Raw genomic sequence first — 16,752 nt, 5'->3', positions numbered from 1 at the left:
GTGGACTGACACGTGGTTCTACGTTAGTTTTGTGGCACGAAATAGTTTCCTTTTGGTTTTAATTGGGCTTGTGGCTGCGGTGAAATAGTTGAAAGAATATTTGTCATATCCCCCAGATTAGAGCATTCTCCACCCCCCCCGTATTTTACAACAAAAGTTCGGGCTGCGAATTATAATCTGGAGAGTACATTGTGTCTTGCAGAAGATGTGTTTCAATCCAGTTGTTCAGAGGCATCTTCCAGAAGACATATCTCCCCATTATATCGTCGTCTGGAAGACGGCTCTTAAAAGGACCGCGTTCTTTTGATTATGAAACACAATTTTTGTTTGTTTTCAAAATGACCCGAAACGTTTGGGGTGCTTGTCTAAATTTGAGGAGCATCTTACAATTTGGAGAATACGGCAATTGAACTGAATCACAATCGCTTGTTATTGTGAGTGTTGGTGAGTCATGGGTCAGTGGAATTACAGCAGTGCTGTGTAAATGTTATCAAGTTAGTAAAAAAAACAGGTGCCAGTAATCCCAAACTCCGTTTACATCATCGATTTTTTTAATGATAAAAAGGAGGTGATAATCGTGTCAGCAGCTTGGGTTAATGACGGTGCAGCAGTAGCGAATGCAATTGCACAATCTTGCATGAGAACTCGGCAGCAACTCTGGAATGCCATCAATATTTCCAATCTCATCAGCTGGGTCAGGCCCGTTAAATAAACGCCGCTGAGTTTCGAGATGTTATTGGCAAGAGCACTCCGTCTGCACGTTTGGGGCGTTGCTAATGTTATCAACAGTGACCATAGAGTCAGTAGATGTTTTTACTGGTAGGAACATCCTGGTTACACCAGCCCACAGGGGATTATTGTGTCCGTCGTGCAGGGAGGGGCTGGGTGGGGAGAGAGGGGCTGGGTGGGGAGGGTGGGGAGGGGCTGGGTGGGGAGGGTGGGGCTGGGTGGGGAGGGGAGGGTGGGGATGGGCTGGGTGGGGTGGGAGGGGTGGGGCTGGGTGGGGAGGGGCTGGTCATCCCGTGGTGCCCTTATAAAACTCAACGTTTAACCTACTCACGCCGGCTTGTGCCCGCCCTCACAGTCGGGCATATTTGCGGAATACACCACGCCGCCGTTGACCCTGGCCATTGACCGAGCAACCCAACGTTCCTACCAGCTCCCTCCGCAGGAATGTGTTGTTTTTGTAATTTTGAAAACATCAAGGCCGTGATTACGAAATGTCATATTTCTTTTATATCCCACCCAGTTCTAAAAATGCATCCTGATTATGGAGATGATACCGCTGAGGTCGGCATTATATCACCATTTGCCGTGCGTGTCGTCGCGGCGGCAGATTTTGCACACAGCTCGCGCGTGTTCATGTCCCGTGGTTTCATTTTTTTGAAATATATTGCCGAGGCTTGTTTGCGGCTAAAACAAAATCACGATTTGATTGACCGTGCGTCCAAGTCTCTTGGAGGAAAAATTCAATACGCTGTCTCGGACGATAAAAAATGAATTTTAAAAACGCGTGAGACAGCTAGAGAGTGGGAGCAAGGACGAGGAGGAGGAGGAAAGAGGGGGGGGGGGGGGAAGGGTCGGTGACAAATATCATGGATTTTTCGTGTTTCAATTAGTCTGGAGTTTTTTGATGGACTCTCATTACGGAGATACGGCTTTAAAGCTCCGCACCAAGTGATATTCACTTTCTTGCTCAAAAGGACGCAAATGAAAGAATAACCTTGACGTATAATTTTAAATCTAGAGATATTTGAGGCAGCCAATGTTGCCTAAAAAAACCGCGCTGGTACCATTAATATTACCGCACTGAACTGAGAGACAGCGGTAAAAATAGAGCATCCATCTTGCAACGACATATTGCCACTACAAAATCAACCAGACCACGAATAACAATAATACTACTAATAATTCACAGCCCATCATACCCGTCGGGTCGGTAAATTTAGTTCCACAATGTGGTACACTTAATCAGTTGCTGTACAGCAACGAGCTTCTTTAACCACAGCGCCACCCATCCGCGTCATTCATAATAATAAAAACAATTTCAACTTGTTCATTCATAATAACAATTTCAACTTGTTCATTCATTCATAATAATAATAATAACAATTTCAACTTGTTCATTCATAATAATAACAATTTCAACTTGTTCATTCATAATAATACAAATTTCAACTTGTTCATTCACAATAATAACAATGTCAACTTGTTCATTCATAATAATAACAATTTCAACTTGTAATGAGCACGCAGTATTCGCTCGCTCTTTTGAACGGACCGAGGGAACGACTCAAAGGCACGAGGAACCACGGACAAGCAGGAAGGCCTCCGATGCGTTGAACCGGTGCCAATAATTGCCCAAGCTCTGCGTTGCTCTATATATGAAGGTTTAATCGGCCAGTTAATGAGTGTTTACATGTGGGAGGAACCCGGAGCAGCCTGGTACAATAAAAAAAATAGTTATTTTTGCTGGTAGGAACCTCCTGGTTACACCAGCCCACAGGGGATTATTGTGTCCGTCCGTCGTGCAGGGAGGGGCTGGGTGGGGAGGGGCTGGGTGGGGACGGGAGGGTGGGGTGCGGCTGGGTGGGGAGGGTGGGAGGGGAGGGGCTGGGTGGGGAGGGTCGGGAGGGGCTGGATGGGGAGGGTGGGAGGGATGGGGCTGGGTGGGGAGGGGCTGGTCACCCCGTGGTGCCCTTATAAAACTCAACGTTTAACCTACTCACGCCAGCTTGTGCCCGCCCTCACAGTCGGGCATATTTGGGGAATACACCACGCCGCCGTTGACCCTGCCCATTGACCGAGCAACCCAACGTTCCTACCAGCTCCCTCCGCAGGAATGTGTTTGTAATTGTTTGTTTACCTTTCTTATACTTTGCACTCCTATCGTGTTTGTTGTTGTTGTAACTTTCTGACCCGCCCCTACTGGACATGTGAAAAATTAAATGTATAGCTCATCGGATTCCTCCAGCATGAATAAAGATTATAAATCTGATTCTGAAATTCCACGTGTGCAAAGGGGGAAACACTCGATCCCATACAGATCCCATAGAGATGGAACAGGTGGAGTCCATAATCAGTGCTGAATTAGAGGCTACGTGCGAAGCCACCATCGCGTGGCTAAAACCCAAGAATAATATAAGGTTTAACTTGCATGTAAAACTCAAGTTTAACTGACGCTAACATAAATCTGACACGAGGCATGAATTTTGGATCAAAATATTTCAGAAATTCGGATCGTTATTGACAAATGTGTTTTTTTTTTCGGATTCTAAGATCATTTCTGTTCGTGCTAACAATAGTGACGTAACATGAGCCACACATCACTGTGGTGGCACGAGCGCGGACGTGACGTCATGGTCGTGACGTCACTTCCCCAGACGTCACATTTCGGATAACATCCGAAACGAAAACAAAATTTCCCCGATCGTCCCAAAATGTCATATCTGGGCCGAGTTTTTCGATTTTTTTTTGCTGTGACTAATTTGAAAATCGGGAACGCATCTCTTACCAAGGCACCAACCTCAACTGCATCGCGGAACACAAACCGCCTCTCCGTTGCACGCGGTTGATTTTCTTTTGGCGAGGGAAATATTTGCGAATGTTTGGCTTTGATAGAAGGCAATCAGTTCCGCTTCGGGGAGCACAAAACACTTCGCTTGATTTGCAGTTCGCCGTAAGAAAAGAGATATATTTAAAGAGTGAGAGCCTGACCGAGACTGCGAGAGTTATGCGTGCATAAACGTACAGCACACACCACTATGCGCGTATAAATTCTGATTAAATCGGAGCTTACGTAGGAGTGAGATGGATATCAGCAACATAGTGCCGGTGGTGTTGGCTTCAGCATACTTTCATTCAATGGCGTATTGACATAAGAGTCAAGGCAAATCACATCAAAGTTTATGTGTCCATGCTCGCACGAGCAAATGGGGTGGGTGTGTCATCTATGTTGGTGGTCATGTGCCAGTGGTGGAAATTCCATGTTCCCATGGCGGCGGCCAATTTCTCCGTGAGAACACCGACTGTTGACTGAGCACGCTTTAGCAACTCTGGAAGGATGATGGGTTTGGTCGACCTCCGAATGGATTTGGGCTCGCAACTCTTCCGATTGAGAAAGACTTAACCACAGTGCTACCCTAACGGCTCCTTGTCAATCCACTGTTGTGCCGTGCCAGTCGTGGGGGTTGTTTTATCCATACTTCACCACGATGGTCAGTGCAGGCTGGTGAATGTGGTTGGTTTAGCGAATGCTTTTACACGCGACTTTCACACAGAGAACCAGATGCACAAGGAAAAACACATTGTCCTGCTGAGGGAGCTGGTAGGAACGTTGGGTTGCTCGGTCAATGGGCAGGGTCAACGGCGGCGTGGTGTATTCCGCAAATATGCCCGACTGTGAGGACGGGCACAAGCCGGCGTGAGTAGGTTAAACGTTGAGTTTTATAAGGGCACCACGGGGTGACCAGCCCCTCCCCACCCAGCCACACCCCTCTCACCCCCACCCATCTCCACCCTCTCCACCTAGCCCCTCTCCACCCAGCCCCTCTCCACCCAGCCCCTCCCCACCCAGCCCCTCCCCACCCAGCCCCTCCCCACCCTCCCCACCCAGCCCCTCCCCACCCAGCCCCTCCTTCCCAACCCAGACCCTCCCTGCACGACGGACGGACACAATAATCCCCTGTGAGCTGGTGTAACCAGGAAGTTCCTACCAGTAATAAATACGTAGGTCGATGTTACCGTGAGTCAACGTTAGCCCACGTGGCCACAGAGCCACGTGACCGCCTCCCCCTCCTCCAGCACGCGCTGTGTGAAAGTCACGTGTGACACAGCAATTCGCGAAATAATAACAAAAATGGTTGGTGTTCAGTGCTGGTTTGGGATATCACACGTAATTGATTTTAGCCATGGTCGGGAATCAAACTTATGGCGCCGGGTTAAGTAGGCAATGCACTTACTAATTGGCCACCGCTTCCTTACTATATATACACACACGTTTTGATCAAATGAGATACTGTCATCATCTTCTTGGTTCTTTCGGTAAAGTCACGTAGAAGGAAAATAATAAAATAAAAAAAATTAAACAATAAAATACAATATTCGCTGCCAAGCTTGGTGGTGTTCATTCAGACGCTGTCTTTCCGACAGACCTGCTCTTCACCTGAGGACGGCTGCTTGCGTTGTGGCCGAAACGTCGTGAGAATTGTATTTTATTATCTTTTATTTTTATTATTTAATTATTTCCATTCTACGTGACTTTACCGAAAGAACCAAGAAGATGAATCCCTGCAGTCACGAAAGCTTTAAATAGAAAAATACTGTCATCAACGTACCCGGCTCAGCCACCTCAAAGCAGTATCATGAAGTCGTTGCTCTCTGTCAACATCGGCCGCATGAAGACGAAGAAGATCAAAAGGAGGAGGGATTTCCACCGTTGCTTCAGAACTGCCAAATGCTCATTGAGCACGGAACCACTTTGACCTTTGGTGACCGTGCTGAGACCCATCGACCTACTGAACTGGAGGACCCGGTTAAATCACGGGGCGGCTTGAGACCTGGATATAAATTTGAAATCTCTGGGTTGCCTGCTTCTCTGTCCTAACGAAGGGCGTTACGGTCCCCTCGAGATGCCCGGTCACACCACCACCACCACCACCTTGGCTGCGGCAGACACTCAAACATTTTCGCGGGGACAAAAAACAGCAGCAACAACGAGCCCCCAAATTGCGGGGATATTCCGCGGAGACATCGCAGCTTACGGTCACGCGAGGGAGACATAAATAACCCTCTGAAGTAACAGCGTGCGACAACAACAACAAAACCCCACGTACAAGTGAAATAAGTAACGCGAAGAAGCAAAGCAGTGGGAATATCGTGTAAATTGATCGGATTTGAGATTTGGCACGACCTGCCACGTCTCTTTATTATCGGAGTGCAGCTCGTGGTTTGCAATGCGCGCATTTTGCGGTTACAGTTCGGCGCGCATTTGATTTTGCAAATTACTGGTGCGGACGAAGCGACTGAAAGTGGATGGGATTTTTTTTTTAAAGCCCTCATTAGGTTGGTTCTGGGCTTGCGGCAGGCGAGTTCAACCTGCCGGTGGCTTGTTATAAATCATTTCGTCGTTCTCTCCTTCCTTCCCTCCCAAAGTCCTCGTCCACCGCCACCCCCCCCTCGGCCGCCCCATTAGAGGCCCGAAACTGCCACCGCATTCAGCGTGACGTCCACGCGCCCCAACGTCGTCCCCTCCTCCTTCTCCTCCGTGGCTGATGCCGTGGGCACGCTTTGATCAACGAGCCGGCAGGAAGAAGAAGAAGAAGAGGGATTGTAAAAAAGAAACAACCCCACAAAGGTAGGCGCGAAACAAACGGAATCATCGACACAACCCATCAGCCGAGACGAGAGACGGGATGGCGATCGCCGCGCCAAGTCATCGATCCAATTTGTTTTGGGAAAACGGCTCCACATTTGGCGTCGAACAAGCGAGTGCCCCGGATGCACCCTAACGGATGAAACGATACAATGTTGTACCGTTTATCATGGGGGTGATGCTGCTACTGCTGATGATGATTATGCTGATGGTGGTGGTAGCGCTGATGATGATGAGATACATTTTGATCACGATGTTAATACCATTGATGATGGCGATGCCTGTAGAAATATTATCCTGTCGATGACATTCGCAATGCTGCTGCTGCTACTGATGATAAATAATTAATTTCACGATACTGTATGTCTGGCGGCGATGGGGCTGATGATGACAATGCCCATGTAGCTATTTATACTGACGACACTCACGGCAATGGTAACTTTATGAAAATCATCCTGCCGATGAGAACATTCATTACGACTCTGCTGCTGATGAATACAATCATCATCATCATCAAGGGGATTACGATTGAGGTGATGATAACCGCAGGGGCAATGAGGAAGTGATTGCGGAGCGGTGGGGGGTGGCATTGCTATAAGTATCTGTTTAAAGTTCAAGTCGGTTTTGTTGAGCCAGGTGAAAGCTCAAGAGACCAGGATTACGGCTAATTGCAAGCGTGGCCTGGGGCATGAGCCTGCCAAGTAGTAGGGAGCACGATGATTGCCGCTGTGTACGATCCCCAACTGAGTAGTTTGCAAGGTAATTTTTGTTTCACTATGGGAACCTCATTTGCCAGTAAAAATATGATAATTGGTTTTTTACCCTTCTATCTGGCAACAAAACTGACACCTTTTTACAAGGAGTCATGTTTGCATAGACCGCAATACCTGCAGTCATAATACAAACAAAAGACATAACTCTGATAATGTGCACTGTCCTTGAAGTTGATTGGTCCACACCCGAGACAGCTTTCCTTAGAGCCTAGTCTCACATGGGTTGGACAGGTGACGCCAAAAGGCGCACAACTCAAAGACAATGCACCATCAGAGTATGAGAGCTCGGGGCAAGCATTTACACTATAGGAACCTCATTTGCCAGTAAAAATATGATAATTGGTTTTTTACCCTTCTATCTGGCAACAAAACTGACACCTTTTTACAAGGAGTCATGTTTGCATAGACCGCAATACCTGCAGTCATAATACAAACAAAAGACATAACTCTGATAATGTGCACTGTCCTTGAAGTTGATTGGTCCACACCCGAGACAGCTTTCCTTAGAGCCTAGTCTCACATGGGTTGGACAGGTGACGCCAAAAGGCGCACAACTCAAAGACAATGCACCATCAGAGTATGAGAGCTCGGGGCAAGCATCTACACTATGGGAACCTCATTTGCCAGTAAAAATATGATAATTGGTTTTTTACCCTTCTATCTGGCAACAAAACTGACACCTTTTTACAAGGAGTCATGTTTGCATAGACCGCAATACCTGCAGTCATAATACAAACAAAAGACATAACTCTGATAATGTGCACTGTCCTTGAAGTTGATTGGTCCACACCCGAGACAGCTTTCCTTAGAGCCTAGTCTCACATGGGTTGGACAGGTGACGCCAAAAGGCGCACAACTCAAAGACAATGCACCATCAGAGTATGAGAGCTCGGGGCAAGCATCTACACTATGGGAACCTCATTTGCCAGTAAAAATATGATAATTGGTTTTTTACCCTTCTATCTGGCAACAAAACTGACACCTTTTTACAAGGAGTCATGTTTGCATAGACCGCAATACCTGCAGTCATAATACAAACAAAAGACATAACTCTGATAATGTGCACTGTCCTTGAAGTTGATTGGTCCACACCCGAGACAGCTTTCCTTAGAGCCTAGTCTCACATGGGTTGGACAGGTGACGCCAAAAGGCGCACAACTCAAAGACAATGCACCATCAGAGTATGAGAGCTCGGGGCAAGCATCTACACTATGGGAACCTCATTTGCCAGTAAAAATATGATAATTGGTTTTTTACCCTTCTATCTGGCAACAAAACTGACACCTTTTTACAAGGAGTCATGTTTGCATAGACCGCAATACCTGCAGTCATAATACAAACAAAAGACATAACTCTGATAATGTGCACTGTCCTTGAAGTTGATTGGTCCACACCCGAGACAGCTTTCCTTAGAGCCTAGTCTCACATGGGTTGGACAGGTGACGCCAAAAGGCGCACAACTCAAAGACATAGTGTAGATGCTTGCCCCGAGCTCTCATACTCTGATGGTGCATTGTCTTTGAGTTGTGCGCCTTTTGGCGTCACCTGTCCAACCCATGTGAGACTAGGCTCTAAGGAAAGCTGTCTCGGGTGTGGACCAATCAACTTCAAGGACAGTGCACATTATCAGAGTTATGTCTTTTGTTTGTATTATGACTGCAGGTATTGCGGTCTATGCAAACATGACTCCTTGTAAAAAGGTGTCAGTTTTGTTGCCAGATAGAAGGGTAAAAAACCAATTATCATATTTTTACTGGCAAATGAGGTTCCCATAGTGTAGATGCTTGCCCCGAGCTCTCATACTCTGATGGTGCATTGTCTTTGAGTTGTGCGCCTTTTGGCGTCACCTGTCCAACCCATGTGAGACTAGGCTCTAAGGAAAGCTGTCTCGGGTGTGGACCAATCAACTTCAAGGACAGTGCACATTATCAGAGTTATGTCTTTTGTTTGTATTATGACTGCAGGTATTGCGGTCTATGCAAACATGACTCCTTGTAAAAAGGTGTCAGTTTTGTTGCCAGATAGAAGGGTAAAAAACCAATTATCATATTTTTACTGGCAAATGAGGTTCCCATAGTGTAGATGCTTGCCCCGAGCTCTCATACTCTGATGGTGCATTGTCTTTGAGTTGTGCGCCTTTTGGCGTCACCTGTCCAACCCATGTGAGACTAGGCTCTAAGGAAAGCTGTCTCGGGTGTGGACCAATCAACTTCAAGGACAGTGCACATTATCAGAGTTATGTCTTTTGTTTGTATTATGACTGCAGGTATTGCGGTCTATGCAAACATGACTCCTTGTAAAAAGGTGTCAGTTTTGTTGCCAGATAGAAGGGTAAAAAACCAATTATCATATTTTTACTGGCAAATGAGGTTCCCATAGTGTAGATGCTTGCCCCGAGCTCTCATACTCTGATGGTGCATTGTCTTTGAGTTGTGCGCCTTTTGGCGTCACCTGTCCAACCCATGTGAGACTAGGCTCTAAGGAAAGCTGTCTCGGGTGTGGACCAATCAACTTCAAGGACAGTGCACATTATCAGAGTTATGTCTTTTGTTTGTATTATGACTGCAGGTATTGCGGTCTATGCAAACATGACTCCTTGTAAAAAGGTGTCAGTTTTGTTGCCAGATAGAAGGGTAAAAAACCAATTATCATATTTTTACTGGCAAATGAGGTTCCCATAGTGTAGATGCTTGCCCCGAGCTCTCATACTCTGATGGTGCATTGTCTTTGAGTTGTGCGCCTTTTGGCGTCACCTGTCCAACCCATGTGAGACTAGGCTCTAAGGAAAGCTGTCTCGGGTGTGGACCAATCAACTTCAAGGACAGTGCACATTATCAGAGTTATGTCTTTTGTTTGTATTATGACTGCAGGTATTGCGGTCTATGCAAACATGACTCCTTGTAAAAAGGTGTCAGTTTTGTTGCCAGATAGAAGGGTAAAAAACCAATTATCATATTTTTACTGGCAAATGAGGTTCCCATAGTGTAGATGCTTGCCCCGAGCTCTCATACTCTGATGGTGCATTGTCTTTGAGTTGTGCGCCTTTTGGCGTCACCTGTCCAACCCATGTGAGACTAGGCTCTAAGGAAAGCTGTCTCGGGTGTGGACCAATCAACTTCAAGGACAGTGCACATTATCAGAGTTATGTCTTTTGTTTGTATTATGACTGCAGGTATTGCGGTCTATGCAAACATGACTCCTTGTAAAAAGGTGTCAGTTTTGTTGCCAGATAGAAGGGTAAAAAACCAATTATCATATTTTTACTGGCAAATGAGGTTCCCATAGTGTAGATGCTTGCCCCGAGCTCTCATACTCTGATGGTGCATTGTCTTTGAGTTGTGCGCCTTTTGGCGTCACCTGTCCAACCCATGTGAGACTAGGCTCTAAGGAAAGCTGTCTCGGGTGTGGACCAATCAACTTCAAGGACAGTGCACATTATCAGAGTTATGTCTTTTGTTTGTATTATGACTGCAGGTATTGCGGTCTATGCAAACATGACTCCTTGTAAAAAGGTGTCAGTTTTGTTGCCAGATAGAAGGGTAAAAAACCAATTATCACAATTTTTGTTTCGTTACTAATTCGGATCTTTACCCAGGCCAACAATGAGCTACGTCTTGCCAACGTTCGTCAGTGGGTCTTCTATGTCCACCGTGAAGCAGATGGCGCGTTTCGGGTTGTTGCGGTTACTTTTGCCCGCCGCAGTATTAATCAGGGCGGCCGCTGGATTCGAACCCTGAACCCCTGCGGCAAGCGGGGGAGGCGCTACCGCTTCGGCCACGTGACCGCCCCTATGACGTGTAATGGGGAGTGGCGGTTCGCGCACGGGGCTACGAAACCCAAAGACCCAAGTTCGATTCCCATTCACCGCCAACGACAGATACTATTTGAACTGGTGCTGGGTCTCTTCGAGGTCGACTCAATCTTAAACAAATACCTGGTGTGGCGTAACAACACACATCTGCACTGGGGAGACAAAGGCGGCCGGGCATGGTGCTTGCCAATGGGTGGGTAGGTGGGTAGGCGGGTGAGTGAATGGGTGGGTAGGTGGGTAGGCGGCCATCAGCAACGGTTGGTGTGTAAGTTGGGCAGGCAAGCAATTCAGCTGAGGTTGAATCGCCCCACGTGTCGAAAGTAAATGTTAAAGTATAAACGTCAAGGTTGATTTTGAAACCACCAAACCACGGCAACAAACCGCTCGTCTAACCCCAGCCTGCCAGTCGTTTTGTTGTTGTTGTCGACGGCGAGAGAGCCGGGCCTCGAGTGGCAAGGCAGAGTCCAACACGAAGCGCCGAGCGAGGTCGGAGCTGATGCCGCACAATCCCAGCCCGCCAACTCCCGAAGCGTCAAACCCGCGCTGACCAGCGTGCTGAAGTCACGGTCCACCACCAACAGCAACCGCACGTGACGACACCGTGTGTGTTGTATCTGTGTACGTCCAGGGTCGCTGGGTGGGGAGGGGCTGGTCACCCCGTGGTGCCCTTATAAAACTCAACGTTTAACCTACTCACGCCGGCTTGTGCCCGCCCTCACAGTCGGGCATATTTGCGGAATACACCATGCCGCCGTTGATCCTGGCCATTGACCGAGCAACCCAACGTTCCTACCAGCTCCCTCCGCAGGAATGTGTTGTGAATTCCTGCAGTCACGCACCAGGGTCGCAAACGGGTACCCGTACCCGTACCCGGCCGTACCCGTACCCTACCCGTACCCGGCCGGGTACGGGTAACCGGATATCGAGTAGGGTACGGGTATCGGGTACCCGGTTGCGACCTCTGGTGTACGTTGAACTTCTTTCGCACCGTACGTAGCCATCCGTGCTAATTGGCCGTCGTCCAGTAGTGACTTGATGAAATGGGTGAATATATATGTACATGAAATGGAATTATTAATTAATGCAGGTGATACATAGGCGGTTGTACAGCATAAGTCATATTTCGCATTGTTTTGTGTTGCATGTTAATTTGCATTCATATCAAATTAAAAACACAATTCCCCATAGAGTCGTAAATCCATGCATATAAAAAATATAAAGAATTCTAATAATTTGCTGCGAACATTTTGCTAAGATTGGACTGGCTTCAGTGTGCAGCATTCCTGAAGGATTTCATTGTAACTTTCGCAAATTTTAATTAACACCACCGAAAACTAATGACCATCCTTTGCCAGCCACATTCACAGCACACTAAATCTCATTACACGCCACACAATGTGTTACCTCTGCTTATATAATCATCATGAGGATCATCATTATCATCGACATCACTAGCAGCGGCATCATCAGCATCATCATCCACTTTGGATTTAAATTATTATACAGCATCTAAATGTGAACGCCTGCTGAGATGCTGTATATACACAAACAGTGGGGATATTAAATTGTATTATACGTAGGGGTTCACAATATTGGTTATAACGTTTAGAATTATAACAACAATGTTATAATTTGCTGCTAACATGTGTGTCCCCCAATATATATTAAAATTACGGACTTGCACTACATTACTATACACTACACTACTATACACTACACTACTATACACTAGATTTGAAGCTTTCGTGACTGCAAGGATTCATATTCTAGTTTTTTTTCGGTAAAGTCACGTAGGTAAAAAATTAAAATTAATAAAAGTAAAATAAAAAATAAAATAAAAATCACGACGTTTCGGAGGCAACACAAGCTTCCGTCTTCAGGTGGAACCGTCACAGCACGATTGCTGTATCTACACGTCTATGCTTCCGTGGAGTTCATCCGCATCCAGCAATCGTTCGACAACGGGCTGTGATTAATCACCGGCAGCAAAATCCTTCTTCCTTACACAGTCTGGCAGTATGGCTTTCTTAAATTATGTATTTACTTTTATAAAATATAAACCCATCTCCTTTTAAGCAATGTTTCTCTCAACAAATCCGGTCTGCAGAATGAGAAACTACGGAAGTACAATCATCTCCGTGTCTGCATACTTGCACGGTTTACTTCCTTGGCTAGTGAGTGTGTTTGTTATTTATTTATGAGCTTATCTGCCTGACAGTTTGATCATCTGTTCATATACATCCCTTTTTATGTTTAGGCTTGTCTCGCTCTCATTATGCAATATTTACGTGCATCTATATATATTATATCTCTGTTGAGTGATGTTCCGACTTGCGGTAGTTTGTAGGGATGTACTGTATCACGAAATTATATTTTGCATTTAAAATGTGTTCTTTTTAACATGCGTCACTTCTGTGCGCAGAACGATGTCTCATTTCACGACAATGTACTGTTATAGCATCATCCTCACCAATAGCAGTAACAACAAATGTAATCATGATCATTCGCAGCAGAATCAACAAGCACCACCATTATCAATGCAGTTGGTATCAGCAATGGCAGTTAATATCTTATACAGTAAAACCTTGGATTGCGAGCATAATTCGTTCCGGAAACGTGTTTGTAATCCAAAGCACTCGAATATCAGTTGTGATCACGTGACGCTCGGCAGACAAAGCGTACACACGTGCTACTCGTATTGCAAGACCTCGCTCGTTTATCAAATTAATATTCATTAAAAAAAATTGCTCGTCTTGCAAAACACTCGCAGACCAAGTTACTCGCAATCCAAGGTGTTGCTGTACGTATTTTTTTATATATACTCTCTCTATATATAGTCTAGTATATACAAAATGCAGAGTGTTTGTTTACCCAAGAAAGCCTGATCAAGTTTCAAGACTGATTTTCAAGAAGAACCCCAGATAACGCCAAGACTGTACGTGCGAAACGATAACACTCTTAGAAATATTACTACACGATAAAATACAAAGATCCCCCGTATAGCTCTTCCATCCACCTACCCACCCATTGACCCGCCTACCTACCCACCCACTCACCCACTTACCCATCCACCTACCCACCCATTCACCCGCCTAACTACCCACCCACCCACTCACCCACTCACCCATCCACCTACCCACCCATTCACCCGCCTACCTACCTACCCACCCACTCACACACTTACCAATCCACCTACCCACCCATTCACCCGCCTACCCATCTACCAACCCACCCACTTACCCATCCACCTACCCACCCATTCACCCGCCTAACTACCTACCCACCCACCCACTCACACATCCACCTACCCACCCATTCACCCGCCTACCTACCCACTCACCCACTTACCCATCCACCTACCCACACATTCACCCGCCTACCTACCCACCCACTCACCCACTTACCCATCCACCTACCCACCCATTCACCCGCCTACCTACCCACCCACTCACCCACTTACCCATCCATCTACCCACCCATTCACTCGCCTACCTACCCACCCACTCACCCACTTACCCATCCACCTACCCACCCATTCATCCGCCTACCTACCCACCCACTCACCCACTTCACCATCCACCTACCCAACCTGTGCGTCTGCCCGCCTTTTCATCAACCCACGTACCGACCTTCCTAGCATCCGTCCAATCGCCCACCCACTCACTGGCGTGCCACGCGGGATCCCGCGGTGTCATTTTCACGATACGACGACGTGATATTCATTTCCACGACGGCGATTATCCACAAAAAACCTTTAGTACGAATAATACCGGTCGCGACAGCCTACGTGTTAAATTATCCACGCGTCTCTTATGTCCACTGTACCTGGCAAACGTACAGAACCGCGTTTACGGCTTCGTGAATATACAGTGATGTGGAAAGTGCTATATAACCTTGTCGTAGCCCTCCCTTAGGTCAGCTCAGCAATAAAAGCAAGTAGTGGGCAAACATGAGTACGGGTGAGACCTCGGCAGCTGAGCACGGTGTAGTGCTACTTACACCAACTCTCCCTCCCTGCCACCCAGTAATGTGCCATCCATAATAGTAATGATAGGCGCTCACTAGCAGTAGATCTGTGCTGAGACTATGGTTTGCGTGTGTGTGTGCTCGGTAACAACACTTGCCCCTACAGTCTGTTAAGGCTATACGGGGGATCTTTGTCTTTGTGAGGGTTGCGGTGTGTAAACATCGCCCCTAGGGAGACAAAGGTGGCCGGGCGTGGTGGTGGCCACCCACCCCCTCGTGTGTCGTGCCGGCCTTCATCGGTGCGACTCGCTAACAGCACTTGCCCCAACAGTCCGCTAAGGCTATACGGGCGATCTTTGTCTTTGTGTCCTCAGTGGGCTTTACCCGGGAAAACAAAACTAGTTTAATTTTCGATTTAAAGCTTTCTGACTGCAGGGATTCATCTTCTTGGTCCTTTCGGTAAAGTCACGTAGAAGGGAAATAATAAAATAATAAAAATAAAACATAATAAAATAATTCTCACGACGTTTCGGTCACAACGTAAGCAGCCGTCCTCAGGTGAAGACCAGGTCTCTCGGGGAGACGGCGTCTTCACCTGATGACGGCTGCTTGCGTTGTGGCCGAAACGTCGTGAGAATTATTTTATTATGTTCATTTTTATTATTTTATTACTTCCCTTCTACGTGACTTTACCAAAAGAACCAAGAAGAAAAACTAGTTTAGTTTTATTGTTCGTGATTTGCTCACCTTTCCTACACTTTGCACTCCTCCCGTGTCTTTGTCGTTGTGGCGTTGTCCGTGGTTGTGACTTTCTGACCCCGTGCCCCGATTGGAACACGCGTGAACAAAACAAAAAACCGGTTGATCCCTCAGAGCTCATCGGATTCCTCCCAGTGCACAGCACGAATACCGATTCCGATTCTGATTCTGCTCGGTCGAGCTCTCGTCAGCAGGCAGAGTATTACTTCTTCGGTTTTATAGTCGAGCAACGTTTGCTTGCCCCGAGGCTTCTGCCAAGAGAGCATGCAAGCAGTGCCTCAAGGGGGAATGTTCAAATGCGTCTGTAAGTAACTAGCCTAATGCCTCACAGGCAGCAACTGAGAGGCCACCCCACAGCCAACCTCATCTTGTCAAGCCTCACAAAGCTAAGCAGGGGCTCAGCGTTGTCAGCTCTTGGATGGGCGACCTCTGAGGAATAACGCGAAAGCTGCCGCTGCTGCTGCTGCTGCTCGAGTTGGTAGGCGTTGCTTCGTCGCTTTGGGTCAAAGGGTAGCGGCTATTGATTCTCTTTTTTTTTTATGTGAGCAGCTTTGATCGGGCTGAATCGGCACCGTGCAGTCGAAGCCAAGCAACTCCGGTGATACAAGGCCTTTTTGACACGGTGTCTGAAAATAATGCCCATACCGGCTCGGAATGCTTCCACCCTAATGTCTCCACAGCTACAAAATCACGGTCGCGAGGCGCGTGGGGTAACAGAGGTCCTGTTCTTAGGTTTTTTCGGTAAAGTCACGTAGGTAAAAAATTACAATTAATAAAAGTAAAATAATAATAAAATACTTTATTAATTTTAATTTTTCACCTACATGACTTTACCGAAAAAAACTAAGAATATGAATCCTTGCAATCACGAAAGCTTCAAATCTAGAATTAACAGAGGTCCTGTCGTGGCGATGGGTCCACGAGAGACAAAGAGTTTATCGGCACATCGATGACGATTATGGTGATGAATCATCGATGACAATTATGATGATGATGAATCATCAATAAAAATGATACTGAATCATCGATGACAATGATTATGATGATGAATCATCGATGACAATGGTGAT

The sequence above is a fragment of the Lampetra fluviatilis genome, chromosome 53, assembly GCF_964198595.1.
Source record: "Lampetra fluviatilis chromosome 53, kcLamFluv1.1, whole genome shotgun sequence".
NCBI lineage: Eukaryota > Metazoa > Chordata > Hyperoartia > Petromyzontiformes > Petromyzontidae > Lampetra > Lampetra fluviatilis.
This window is presented reverse-complemented; position numbering follows the sequence as displayed.